The sequence below is a fragment of the Trichosurus vulpecula genome, chromosome 9 (genome assembly GCF_011100635.1).
Source record: "Trichosurus vulpecula isolate mTriVul1 chromosome 9, mTriVul1.pri, whole genome shotgun sequence".
Lineage (NCBI taxonomy): Eukaryota > Metazoa > Chordata > Mammalia > Diprotodontia > Phalangeridae > Trichosurus > Trichosurus vulpecula.
This window is the reverse complement of record NC_050581.1, coordinates 166223639-166238344: the sequence shown is the minus strand read 5'-3', so window position 1 is coordinate 166238344 and position 14706 is coordinate 166223639. Positions and strand designations below refer to the sequence as shown.

The 14706-nt window shown below is 35.6% G+C and overlaps 1 pseudogene; it reads right to left on the bottom strand.

The window, feature by feature from the left end:
* LOC118832293 overlaps positions 1-13345 on the bottom strand; it is a 34600-nt pseudogene extending 21255 nt beyond the window's left edge.
* Positions 13346-14706: the final 1361 nt, after the last annotated feature.

Below are 14706 nucleotides of genomic sequence, written 5' to 3'. Positions count from 1 at the left end.
TTTAGTAAGTGAATGTAAACAGTTTTCAGAACATCAATTGAACTTGTCTGGTTATCTTCAAATGTTCACAGTTAAGCAATTGTCATTAAAAATAGAGAGTGCAGAATGGAAGTGATTTTAACTAGATAATAGTTCATGTGGAAGAGATCTGAGAAAATAGGGAACTGAATTATAGCAGTTAGGAATTAGAAGGAACCTCGGTAGTTATGTAATCCATATTTAATGGCAAGTACAATTTGCCATGTGTATACTATGATAGGCAATACAGATACAAGAGGTCCTCCTTACTGCACCCTGGGGTCAGACCAGCTTGAATCAATCTGTGGATTCCACACAGCAATATGTTAGTATACGTTTAACAACTGACTCTTCCAAAAATGTTCCCACAACACAATTTTAAGTTTAATCTTTATTGTTACCATTTTCTCATCACTTTCTTAAATCTAGACAATGAAGCCTTGGTTTGTAGCATTTTCCAATTTCTGAGGTGTAAATTCTCAAAGCAGAGATTTGACAATTGGCTCTCATCAACCTATACGAGCTGGCTAAAGCACACTGATTCCACATATACAAGGAAATACAGTTTTAAGGAGCATAACAATTAAAGGACAATACTCATGATATAAGGAAGAAGAAAATCTGTCACATGGGAAATAAGTTGAGTAGACTTATCTTAGATGGGGTGGAGGAAGAAGACAAAGCAAACACAATCATTGTGTTCAAGGATTTGTAGATTTGATATGTGAGAGGAAGTTTGGACTTTTTTCCCCCTCACTTGGGGTGCAAAGGGCAGAACCAAAACCAATGATTGGAAACAAGAAGAATATATCCTGATGTAAGGCAGAACTTCCAAAGAATATAGCTGACCCAAAGTGAGTTATATTGTGACAGCTAGGTTATGCAGTGGAGAGAACTCTGCACTCAGTCAGGATAGACTGAATTCAAATCAGACCTCACGCACTAGCTAGTGCCCTGGGAAAGTCATTTAACCTCTGTCTTCCTCAGTTTCTTCATCTGTAATAATATTTCTTACCTACCACGATAAAATGAGATAATATTTATAAGGCAGTTTGGAAAATTAAAAACACTTTGTAAATGCCAAGTTATTATTGTTGTTAGAATTTTGTGGTTATTATTATTTACCTTGAGAAATGTTTGCTAAAAGTTTTAGAGCAGACACATGATTCAGATAAGGATTAGAATAGATGTCATCTAAGATTTCTTCCAACTGCACTATTCTAATGGAATACATTTTTTTAAAAAATCTTGTTATCATGGGTCTTTCTGGAATACATTTCAAATATATCCCTTATTCATTTGCACAGGGCATCCCAAAAGTATTCGTGCATGTTTAACAATGCAGTAAAACTTTTGGGATACCATGTCAATTTGTATATAGACAATCACTCTGCAACAAAGAGTGCCTTCATTTCTCAGTTGCCTTCAAATACAAAATCAACCCATCATGAGTTTATTCTTTGCTCACTTCGTGTTTTATGTAAGTATCCATCAAAATGAAAGACAGTATTATCACACTATTTTGTTACTTGAAGTCAATTTTCTTGCAGTTGCAGATAGCCCTGAAATCAAGATTTGTCTTCCTTATTGCTTTATTTTTATTATGTATTTATTGAGTCCTAACAAAACATGTTATTCAGCATCCTAATGAAATTAAATTCAAAGTGAAATATATGTCTGACTGCTTCTGTTTTGCCCACTTCAACAATGAATTAGGCTATGTTACACTACAAAAAAATTTTGAATGAGGAGCCTGGAAACAGAGATTCTAGCCCCCAAGTGCTGCCCCAACCCCAACAATTTTTTGCCATTAATTTACTCTATGACCTTCAACCTACTCTGGATATATCTTATATAAATTTAGTTAGTTACATGTCACCTCATTTATTAGAATGTAAGCTCCTTGAGGACAGTTACCTTTTTTTCCTTTGCATCTAACAGCAAGATGCTAGGTACATAAGTGCTTGATTAAGCACTGTGTATTGACTGACTAAAGAAGCTATTCAGTGATGTCTTTGGGTCTCAGTTTCCCCATCTATAAACTGAGAAGTTTGAAATGAAAAGTCTGGGAAGCAGTTTGATGCCATGGAGAGAGCACAATCTTGGAGTGATTTGGAACTAGGTTGAAATTGTGGTTCCACCAATTGTTACCTATATAACCCTGGGAAGGTAACTGCAGCTCTCTAATATTCTTTTTCATCATTTGTAAAATACAGGAGTTGGGGGAAATGATTTCTATGATCTCTTACAGCTCCTCACCCATGATCTATATGGCCCTTCCATTTCAGCTTTAAATTCCAAAATTTAGTCTAATATTGACTGAGTGCTGCCTATGTCTTAGATGTTGGACCCTCCTTAATGTTCCAAATACCATTTTTTAATATTAAATATCATGTGTTTTTCAAGAAGAAATACTATTTTGGGGGAAGAACAGGGTAGTGAAAAAGGAATGTCAAATGACCACTCATAATTTAAGAGAACAAAGTAGAAATTCAACAACTTACTTAGGATTAATTTCTCTTACATATTCTAATGCATTTTTACTTGCCACCATGTTACTTTGTTCAGTGATGTCTCAGCATGTGGCAAATGATTATGGCTTCATTGCTGATGTTTGAAAGATTATGAATGATAAGGTAAGCCTTATGCTTTCATATTTCTTTTGTTTCTATTTCATTTCTCTTATAAATAATTCATAAGGAAAAATTGCTGTCCCAGAAAAAAGCAGTCTGTTTCATAAGCCTCTTCACACTTTATTGATCAGTGCATATAATTTTTAATATGTATCACTGGAGTTTGGGAGAGTAGGGGCTTTCTTCTAAGGTTCTATAAAACTTTAGACTCAAGGAGCTTCTCATAATCAAATCTAAATATATAGCTGTATGTTGATGGTTTAAACCTACAGCGCCATTTTTTACTTGTAATGTATTATATCTCATGGGTATAAGGAACAAGCACATATCTAACCATTATAAGTTCTCCATCCAGTTACAAATAGAGTAAGTAAAGGGGGAAAAATCTGTTGCAAAGATAGAAAGGGTGACTTAGGGCCTGAAAGTAGCTATAAAGTAGCAAGCTTAGTGTCATGGCATATGGGACTATACATTTGTCTTTTTTCCAGGGATATCCAAATTATAATCATAGTTTGAGTTGATTTATCAGAGTGATATATGACAAAAAAGACATGGACTAGTTACACACTGATTTCATAGTTAAGATTATAGGATAACTTATGGGCTGCACCATGTATTGCATTGATATCTGGAGAATGCCAAAATAAATGGAATGAGGCCACCAGCAAACTGGAGGTTTCCCAGTGGTGAGAATTTCATGAGTTGTGAATATGTGGATGTGGTGCAATCTAGTGAGTGATACAATGTTGCACAAATACTGAATCCCAGCTCTGCGTGTTAGTAGTTATGCAACCCTGTCCAAAATGTCATATTTCTGGGGCTCAGTGTCATCATTAATAAAATGAGAACATTTGACTAGATGGCCTCTATGGTTCCTTCTATTTCTTAATCGATGAGTGTGTGTCATTGTCTATCTTCTTTGAATACCAGAGTATCCACATGGTGAGATCACAAATTCTTACCAAGTTTTATATTATTAAAGAAGTAATCACATTGTAAAAAAAAAATTATAGTAGTCAAACTACCAAGAGTCTAATTAAGTTTTAGCCTTCCCTACAAGACTAGTTTTATTTATCACAGTTCATCTTGCATTCTAAAAAAAACCTATTCTCAATTCCAACACAAAGTAGAAAACTGGGTCTGTTTAGATCTCCTTGAAAAAGGATCACAGGCATTGGAAGAAGTTATTGTGAATCCATTTGAAGAGAACAAAATATGTGGCCTAGGGATTTGACTGCCTAGTTAGGTGTGAGACCAAAAAGTCTCAAGTGTTTCTATTAAGAAGTAGTTATCTATGAACAGTGTCAGCTATACAATTAAAGTTAACATCATCATCAACAAATTTCTCCTAGATCCATAGAGTAGCTGAACCCCACTCAAACACTTCTCATGATTCAGTAATCATCAGTCATTCCCTTTCTTCATGTTCACAATTATTTACAGGGTGGATGTGGCATGTCTGTATATTATAATCCCAATCATTGTTTTCTCAGTTTTTATTGGTGTACCCTGGTCAGAATCTATGTTTCCATCAGTGGCCATTGGACATTGGTTTGGTTCTGTCTGATTTCCTCTGTGACTGGAAGGGTACACAATATAATAGAACGGACACTGGATTTAGATACAGCATCTTCCCATGTCATGTGGGCTGCTCCAGTTCTACTAATGCATAATCAAGCTGGAGTCACACAGAGAACAGTTTACAATTCATTTTCTCTGTTTATTAAGATCCAAAACCAACTTCAACCAATTTGTTTCTGACTACATCCACTAGTATATTAAGAACTGATAACTTGGATTGAGAAGGCCAAGATGCAAGGTACCTTTGTTTCATTTAACAGCTTGCTGATATCAGTCAATTCATTTAACATTTCTGGGCCTCGTATTTCTCATTTTAAAAATATGAATATGACTACTGACTTTTCATTTTCACAAAGCTGGGGTAAGAAAAAAAAACTATCAACAAGCATTTAATAAGCGCCTATTGTATGCCAGGAACTCTACTAAACACAGGAGGTATAGACAAAAAATGGAATAGTCTCTTTCCTCTAGGAGCTTGCATTATACTGGGGAAGATGATATTTATTTATATAAATAATAAATACAAAATAAATGCAAAGTAACTTATGAAAGGGAGGAAATTGCCAGTTGACTTTGGGAAGGAAGAATAGAGAAGATGTTGTATAAAAGATACTCTTCGGAGTAGGTCATAAAGTAAACAAAAATTCTCCAAGATAGACGGGATGAGGATCTGTTAGATAGCCAGTAAAAGGAATGAGGATTGTAAATGTTATGTTGTGTGGGGAAACAAGAAAGCCACATGTAAAGTGTTGAATAAATATTACTGATGTTGGTAATGATGATGGTGGCAATGATGATGATAATTTCACACGAGTAGAGCAGCAAGATTTTCCTTTACAACCTGGATTAGCCCAGAAAAGGGATTCAAAACTGCTGAGCATCCAATAAAAATTAAGGTAATTTGATAGACAGAGAACAGAATTGGGTGTGTCTGTCAGAGGATTGAACTTTGGGGAAAAGTTTTTTTCTGTTGTATTCCTTTATCTCTAGGGGAAGTACTGGTGAAAATGTCTACACTAAGCTATTAGAGTCCAAAGATACTAGAAGCAAACGGCATGCTCAGTGACAATAATGAAACAACATGGAAAGGGCATGTCAGTAAAATCAATTGCCCTCACACCCAGTTAAAATTCCGATGGATTCAAGAAGTTTTTTCTGATCTCCTCTAGAACTATCTGCAAGTCTTGTATACATTGTGTATGTATATATTAGTTTGAATCTTGTCTCTCCATTAGATTATGAATTTCTTGAGAGCATAGACTCCCCACCACTCTTTCTTTTTTGTATCTCTAGTGCATAGCAGAGTGAATGACACAAAGTAGGGACTTAACAATGCTTTCTGTCTTGACTTGACAAAGAGCCCATTTGGAACTCCAATTATATTGGAGGTTCTCTTGTTTGTTTGTTTGTTTTTTTAATTCAAAACACTATGTCATTAGTGTTTTAAGCTAATGATATTACTTTAAGCTGTTTGACCTAAATCTTACTGATTTCCACTGTGGGAAATACAGATTCACCTTCAATACTGAGAGATAGCTGACTGCTAGAAGTAAGTCAGCTGCTCCTCTTTATTCCCTTCAAAAAAGATGCTTAGTTCTTCTGGGTTGCTTCCTAATGAGTTGGCTGCATAAAGCATATAGTCTGCATATAACTTTAAGGAAAGTTAGAAGAATAGTTGATTTAGTTTTTCTGTTGGCTTCATGAGATGTTGGGGTTTTTAGCAAAGTTTTCACTCATGTCCTAGAAAGAAAATAGGTTAGATGCCACTGAAGTCAGAAAAGTGAATATTTTGCTCAATTAAATGTTTTGTGGATATTCACTCATTTTAAGTTTGGAGGGGTTATCTCAAGGGAATAAAATCATAGACCCAGTAAGATATAGTCTATTATTTTTGAGGATTTTCCTAGATAAGTACAGAGAAGCTTATCATCAGAGGGTTGGTCACTGGCTGATGAAGTCATTAGGAATGGAAACTCAGGTCTTTATGATCTCTTCTTACCTTCTGATTCTTCAGTGAGGTGTCATGGGTAATAGTAGAGTCAGAAAAAAACCATAACTTTTTGACTATGGGGTAGCTAGGTGGCATAGTGGAAAGAGTGCTGAACTGGGAGTCAAGAAGACTTGAGCTTGAATCCTAATTAAGACATTCTGGAGTTTTGTGAACATCAACAAATGACTTCTCTTAGCATCAGCTTCCTTATCTCCAAAGCAAGAATAATGATAGAACTTATCTCAAAAGATAGGACGGGGATCAAATGGGATTATGATTATAAAATCCTTTGTAAAATTTTGAAGATCATTATCTCCAAAGCAAGAATAATGATAGAACTTATCTCAAAAGATAGGAAGGGGATCAAATGGGATTATGATTATAAAATCCTTTGTAAAATTTTGAAGATCATTATTACTATTGTTATTGTTACTTTTATAAGTCCATATAAAGATGTAGAGAACTGATTTATAAGAATTTGTAAATTTACAAGAATACGAGCCATTCCCCAATTGATAAATGGTCAAAGGACATGAACAGGCAGGTTTAAGATGATGAAATCAAAAATAGGCATATGAAGAAATATTCTAAAACACTTTTCATTAGAGTAATGCAAATTAAAAGAACTCTGAGGTACCTCCTCACACCTACCAGATTGGGTAATATGACAGAAAATGAAAATGATAAATGCTGGAGAAGATGTGGGAAAACTCGGACACTAAGGCACTGTTGGTGGAGTTGTGAGCTGATCCAACCATTCTCAAAAGCAACTTGGAACTAAGCCCAAACTATGCAATCAAACTGTGTATACCTTTTGATACAGCAATAACATTGCTAAGTCTATATCCTAAAGAGATCATAAAAAAGAGAAAAGTACCTACATGTGCAAAAATATTTATAGCATCCCTTTTCATGATAGCAAAATATTGGAAATTCAGGGGATGACTACCATTTGGGGAGTGGCTGAGTAAGCTTTGATATATGAGTGCAATGGAATACTATTGTGCAATAAGAAATGATGAACAGTCAAATTTCAGAAAACCTGGAAAGATTTGTATAAACTAATTCAAAATGAAATGAGCAGGACCAAGAAAACATTGTACACAGTATCAGCAATATTGTGTGATGATCATAATCAGATCTTCTCGGCAAGACAATTATCTAAGAAGTACAAAGGGCTCATGAAGGAAAATGATATCCATATCCAAGTAAAGAACTGATGGATTCTGAATGCAAGTCCCATATTTTTTTCACTTACTTTGTTCTTTCTCTTGTTTTTATTTTCTTTTCAACTTTATTTATTTATTTATATATTTATTTATTTATTCAACTTTATTTTCTTTAACAACTGGGACTAATATGGAAATATTTTACCTGATAGCACATATATATATTATATCAAATTGCCTACTATTTTAGAAGAGGAGAGGGGAGGGAGGGAGAAAAATTTGGAATTCAAAATCTTGTAAAGATAAATGTTAAGGGAGGGGGGTAGAGCCAAGATGGTATTGCAACAATTTGGCTAGCAGATGTGTGGGTGAAAGACCAACACAAGCCCAACAACAAAAATGCTTCCAGAACAAGTTCTTGATCTTCTTTACTAAGGAAGGTAACTTTAAGGGGTAACAATCTTACTTTAATCAAACGTATACAAATAAACTCACTTAGTTCAGGAGGAAAAGCCAGCAACGTGAACTTCAGAGCAAGTACAAACAAACAAATTACAAACATACACAATTTAAACAGACCAGATCACAATTCATAGTTACCAAGGAATCATCAACATCTGGGTTGATGTGGCAGGGAGCCCTTAATAACAGCTGACCCAGAGTCATGTACCACTCCTCCTGTGGCCCCAAGCAAACAGCTCTGTTCTCTCTTTTTATACATGCTTTAGTCATCATTAAATGTCATCTGAGGGACCTGAACTTAAGCGAATACTATTGGCTCTGGTCTTAACAACTCCTTTTAGTGCCTTGGGGTCTTCTAGCCCACCTTGACTTAACACCTAGTAATCAGGGGTTTGGGCCTGGGGCTTTGCACCTAGTAAGGCCCAATTGAAAGACACTTAATTAATTTAGCATTCTGAAACAGAAAGTCCCACCTTAATTACCAATACAGATGGTGGAGTAAAAGCAGGGACTTGCTTGAGCTCTCCCCCAACTCCTCCAAATACCTGAAAAAATTACTCCAAACAAATTCTAGAGCAGCAGAACCCACAAAAATGAGTGAGAAAAACAAATTTCCAGCTCAAGACAAGCTAGAAAGTCGATACTAAATGTCTATTGCAACAGGCTTGGAGAGGAGCATAGTCTAGAGTGGGCCATAGTGACACAGACCAGGAGCCTCAGCAAACCTGGAGCAGGCCTCAAGGGGCTGAATTCCTGGAAACTGTGGTGGTTTCCAGACTTCTCAATCCACAAACACAAAAGGCAACTTATACCGTCTGAAGAAAATGCCTTTTAGAACTGGCTGAGAGAGGAGCATGGTCCAGCCCCAGAGTGGTGGAGGTAGCAGTGGCTGTGGTGACAGTGGCAGTGGCAGAAGCAGCTGCTTGTAGAGCTCTCAGCCCACAGTCAGAGTACAGATCAAGCAGCTGATCAGATGAGGATTCCAGGGATCTCTTTGCTGGTGCTGAGGGAGAATTTTCTTGCTTTACCCTTCTTGGATCTGGGTCACAGTCCTGGGTAGCTGTCCTGGGGTGAGGAGTAGGACTGGCATAGTGGAGCTTGTGGATGAAGTGGAGAGAGAATCCTCACAGTTCCAAGGCAGAAAAGAGTGCTTGTGGTCACTCACAGACCAGAGCATAGACCAAGAGAGGAGTAAACCCCTCTCCTTTGATCATGCCATGCTTATCTCTGAAAACAGCTGCACAAAGCCCCTGAAACTTGGGACTGTACACCCTCCACACTTGAAACAGAGTCCTACCTTAACAAAAAGCTTAAAAGTCAAGTAATTGGTGGGGAAAAGGAGCAAACAGCTTAAAAATAGCTTGCACTATAGAATCGTATTTTAGCAACAAAGAAGATCCAAACATACAACCAGAAGACAACAATACCAAAGCTCCTACATCCAAAGCCTCCAAGAAAAATATGAATTAGCCTCAGGTCATGGAAGAGCTCAAAAAAGATTTGGAAAATCAAGTAAGAGAAGTAAAGGAAACATTGGGAAGAGAAATGAGAGTGGTGCAAGAAAATTGTGAAAAAAAAATGAGTCAACAGCTTGCTAAAGTAGACTTTTAAAAATATAGCAGAAAATAACACCTTTAAAAATAGACTAACCCAAATGGCAAAAGAGGTCCAAAAAGACAGTGAGGAGAAGATTGCCTTAAAAAGCAGAATTGGCCAAGTGGAAAAGGAGGTCCAAAACCTCACTGAAGAAAATAATTCCTTAAAAATTAGAATGGAGCAAATGGAAGCAAATTACTCCATGAGAAATCAAAAAAAAATTTAAAACAGAACCAAAACAATGGAAAAATAGAAGACAATTTGAAATATCTCAATGGAAAAACCACTGACCTGGAAAATAGATCCAGAAGAGATAACTTAAAAATTATTGGACTACTGAAAACCGTGATCAAAAAAAGAGCCTAGATACCATCTTTCAAGAAATTATCAAGGAAACCTGCCCTGATATTCTAGAACCAGATGGTAAAATAGAAATCAAAAGAATCTACCAATCACCTCTTGAAAGAGATCCCCCCCAAAATTCCTAGGAATACTTTAGCCAAATTCCAGAGTTCTCAGGTCAAGAAGAAAAGCCAGAAAGAAACAATTCAAGTATTGTGGAAACATAATAAGGATAACACAAGATTTATCAGCTTCTACACTAAGGGATCAGAGGGTTTGGAATATGATATTGCAGAGATCAAAGGAGCTATCATTAAAACCAAGGATCGCCTACCCAGAAAAACTGAGGATAGTCCTTCAGGTAAAAAATGGATATTCAATGAAATAGAGAACTTACAAGCATTCTTGTTGGAATCACCAGAGGTGAATAGAAAATTTGACTTTCAAATACAAGACTCAAGAGAAGCATGAAAAAGACCTGTTTCCAATGGGAAGACTTATATGAAAAGATATAGAACAAAGTAAGCAGAACCAACAGAAAAATTGACAAATTGAGTACAACACACCATGCTCTAAATGGAATCAATATTAAAAATCAGTTAAATTCCCCCCCAAAATAAATAAATGCTAAAGAATTTTGACAATCAACTGGGGAAAATAAAATATATTTTAAAAAATTAGATTGGGCAAATAGAAACTACTGATTCTGTGAGATATCAAGAATCTTTCAAATAAAATCAAAAGAATGAAAAAAAATACAAGATGTGAAATATGTAACTGGAAAAAACAACTAACCTAGTAAATAGATCGAAGTGAAATAATTTAAGAATTATTGGACTACCTGAAAGCCATGATAAAAAAAAAAAGGAGTCTCGTCATCTTATTTCAAGATGTTATCAAAGAAAACTGCTGTGATATCCTAGAACCAGAGGGTAAAGTCACTAATAAAAAATCCACTAATTACTTCCTTAAAGAGATTCCAAAAGGAAAAATCTCAGGAATGTTATAAACAGATTCCAGAACTCCCAAGTCAATGAGAAAATGGTGCGAGTAGCCCGAAATAACCATTTAAATGTTATGAAGCCAGAGTCAGAATAAAATGAGATTTAACAACTTCTACATTATAAGATTGGAGGGCTTGTAATATGATAATCTAGAAGGCAAAAAAGTTAGTATTTCAACCAAGAATCAACTACTCAGTAAAACTGAGCATAATATTACAGGGGAAAATGAACATTCATTGAAATAGAAGACTCTTAGGCACTCACTACTGATGAAAAGACAATAGCTGAACACAAAATTTGATTTTCAAATACAAGACTCAACAGAAGTATAGAAAAGTGAACAGGAAAGAGAAATTATAAGGGATCCAATAAGGTTAAACTATTTACGTCCCTAAATAGGTTGATGATTTTCATAACTCTTAAAATCTTTATGATTATTAGGGCAATTAGAAAGAATATACATAGACAGAGGGTGTAGATATAAATTGATTTTGATGGGATTATATTAAAAGAAACAAAATTAAGGGGTGAGAAAGAGGATTGCACTGGGAGAAGAGAAAAGGGAGAGGTAGAATTGGATAAATTATGTCAATGAAGAGACACAGAAGACCTATTACAATGGAGAGAAAATGGGGAGGTAGTGGATATTGCTTGATCCTTACTTTCTACAGAAATGGCTCAAACAGGAAGTAACATACACACTTAGTTGTTTATAGAAATCTGTCTTGCCCTATGAGGAAGTTGTAGGGGAGGGGAGGGATAAAAGATTTTCACCTAAATGCACAGCAACAATACCTTGTATTGTTAATTGTATTGTTAATTCAGAGTTAATAACAAGTATCTCTTTTGTTTGGACTCTTTCTAAAGAAAATGCATTTGAGCATAATCATACTTTGTGTGGTAGCAAGGAAAATGTGTTGAAGATAATTTAGCCACTTCATTGATAATTTAGTCTATTGTGATGGCCATGACAGCATTTTTCTCAAAATTAATTATAAATGTACCTTAGATGTATGTGCAGAGGTGTCAGAGATCAGAATGTATGATGACTACCTTATTAGCCTCTCTGTAAATTTTGGATTTCTTAAAAATAAATTCATAACATCAAAACACTTTATAACATTAGATTGGTTCCCCAAAGATAACTTTGATCCAACAAATCTCTTGTTATAAATATCAAATGAGCTATTGTACAGAGAAGCATTTTTCAAATAAGGTGTATATCACTGTTGTGGAGGATGTCCTAGATAGAGCCCACAATGAAAAGGATTCTTTTATAAATGGTGAGGTGTCAGTTGTTAGAGCACTAGCCCTGGAGTCAGGAGGACTTCAGTTCAAATCCAGCCTCAAACACTTGACACTTACTATCTGTATGACCCTGGGCAAGTCACTTAACCCCAATTGCCTTGCAAGAAATGGAAAAAATAAAAGGTGAAGTCTTCAAAATGCTTCTTTTGTGAATGGCAATGTGTTGACTCCATTAAGTTCTCGTACTTCAGGTGTTCTTTGGCAAAAAAAAAAATTGACAATTAAAGGCATTAAAATAATTATCCAGCCAGGGAAAACAAATGGATAAAAAATTCATAATATTTAGATGTAACATGCAGTCAAATGACCATCCCACAGAGTAAATCAGTCAGTATCATTATTTTGGAGAGAAGAGCAAATAGGCAATAAGTTGGGTCCAAAATTAAGAGAAGGCTCTGAGGATATTGGGTTGCATATGTTCAATTTGGCAGTGCTTTAATAATACCTGTATGGACATTGGCACAAAAACCCACCTTTAAGTCACATCAGTATCCCTTAAGTCTGTGAATTATTGAAGACACCAATTTTCAAAGAATCAAAATTACACATTACCCAAAGAAAATTGGGACACAAAAAGTATGTGTAACTATGCTGTATTATCTTACCCAATTTATTAATAGCTAATGTTTCTATGTATCAGTAGGGCTAGATTCATGACCTCAAGGATGACCATACATTCCTGTATGTTTCAGAATCATAAAGTATTAAAAACTCGCTAGGCAGAAGGAAGAGGAAGTATAACATTTATTTAGACACAGAGGATCCAATCCCAAGACCAATGACTCCAATTCTATATAGTAGTAATTATATTCTAAAATGAGAAATCCCACTTCAATGTAACAAGGAAATTATAACACAGTATTATAGCAAGGAACCAAGTTATCCTGTAACCTTCCCCACAGTCACTCACTAATCCTAACTGTCTGCTTACCTGCATCCTCTCCTACAGTTCTGAAAGCCCTTGCAGTTCTCAGAGTCCTTGAAATCTCCTGGATTCTCATTTCTCCAGTCTCTCAGTGCTGTAGGTTCTGAGCTCTTTGATCTCCACAGCTCTCTGTTCTGCAGGCATTCTCCACTCTGCACTCTCTCTGCACTCTCCACTCTGTTGACTCTCTGCTTCCTCAATGTCTTCTTGATGTGTACTTCTTTATTCTTCTTCTGCTGCCTTAATTCTGCTGCTCTCAGTTCCTCTGCTCTCAGTTCAGCTTCTCTCACACTCTGGGCCCTCTTTATAGCTGGCATCTTATTGGCTAGACCTTAGTGCATATACAATTGGCTCTGGACTTAGCACCTCTCCTTAGGGCCCTGAGGGTTTCACACCTCTTGTGACCTAAATAGCAAAAGGATCTGGGCCTGGGGACCAACTATTAAGTAAAGGATGTAAGCCTGCCTACAATCAAGCCTCTCCTAATCAAGTTTCCCTTAACTGGCTCCACCTGAGGCCTATCAAATGGGCAGGAAAGATCTTTAATCACATTATCACCACATTCTACAGTATTATAATATTGGCAAAGCATCTCCTGTGTATTTTCTCATCCATTTACACTTTTTTGCTAGTTGGGTGTTATTATTATTCTTATTTTAAAGATGAGGAAACCAAGTCAGGCAGGGGGTCACATGCCTTGTGATAGCAAGAGCTGGCATCTGAGGAAGGATTTAAACCAAAGTATTCTTCATCCTAATATCAGGACTTGATTCACTATGACCCCTAGCTCCCTCAGTTTCTACAGAAAGTGACTATATATATATAATATATATATATATATATATGTATATGTATATGTATATATATACATATATGTATATATATATATATACACACATATGTGTATATATATGTATAAAAATATATACATATACACATATGTATGTGTATATGTATATGCATATATACATATACACACACATATACTGTACTATACTATATACACATACATTAATATATTTGTATGTATGTATATATGTCTGTATGTACTATACTATATATGCATAGTATGTACTATACTATATATACACATATGTGTATGTGTGTATATATGTGTATGTATACATGTGTGTGTATGTATATAAACTTCATGATGAAAAAAAATTATTTAGCACAGATAATACATTGTAAAAATCTTTATTGGTATCCCCCAGAAGTTGAAAGACCTAGAAAAAGTTTTCTAGTGTATTGGGTGGATCCTCCATGGGGATTTATTGATAGATGTGAATAAGAATTTCCCATGATTAGAAGAAATGGATAAATGGATGAACTAGTTGTGAACTAGTAAAGATTATACCTACATTTTCTTTTTGTTGGAGGGGGGAAGGCAGGGAAATTGGGGTTAAGTGACTTGCCCAAGGTCGAACGGCTAGTACGTGTGTCAAGTGTCTAAGGCTGGATTTGAACTCAGTTCCTCCTGACTCCGGGGCCAATACTCTATTCACTGCCCCACATAGCTGCTTCTATACCTACATTTTCAAAATAAATTCATTGAATTTTATGTGCTAATTAATATTTCTGCATGGGTGATATTATTATTATCATTAATGGAAATTTATTTTCTTTTCAAGGTTTCCAAAGTGCTTTATAATTATTATCTCATTCTATGTCACAACAA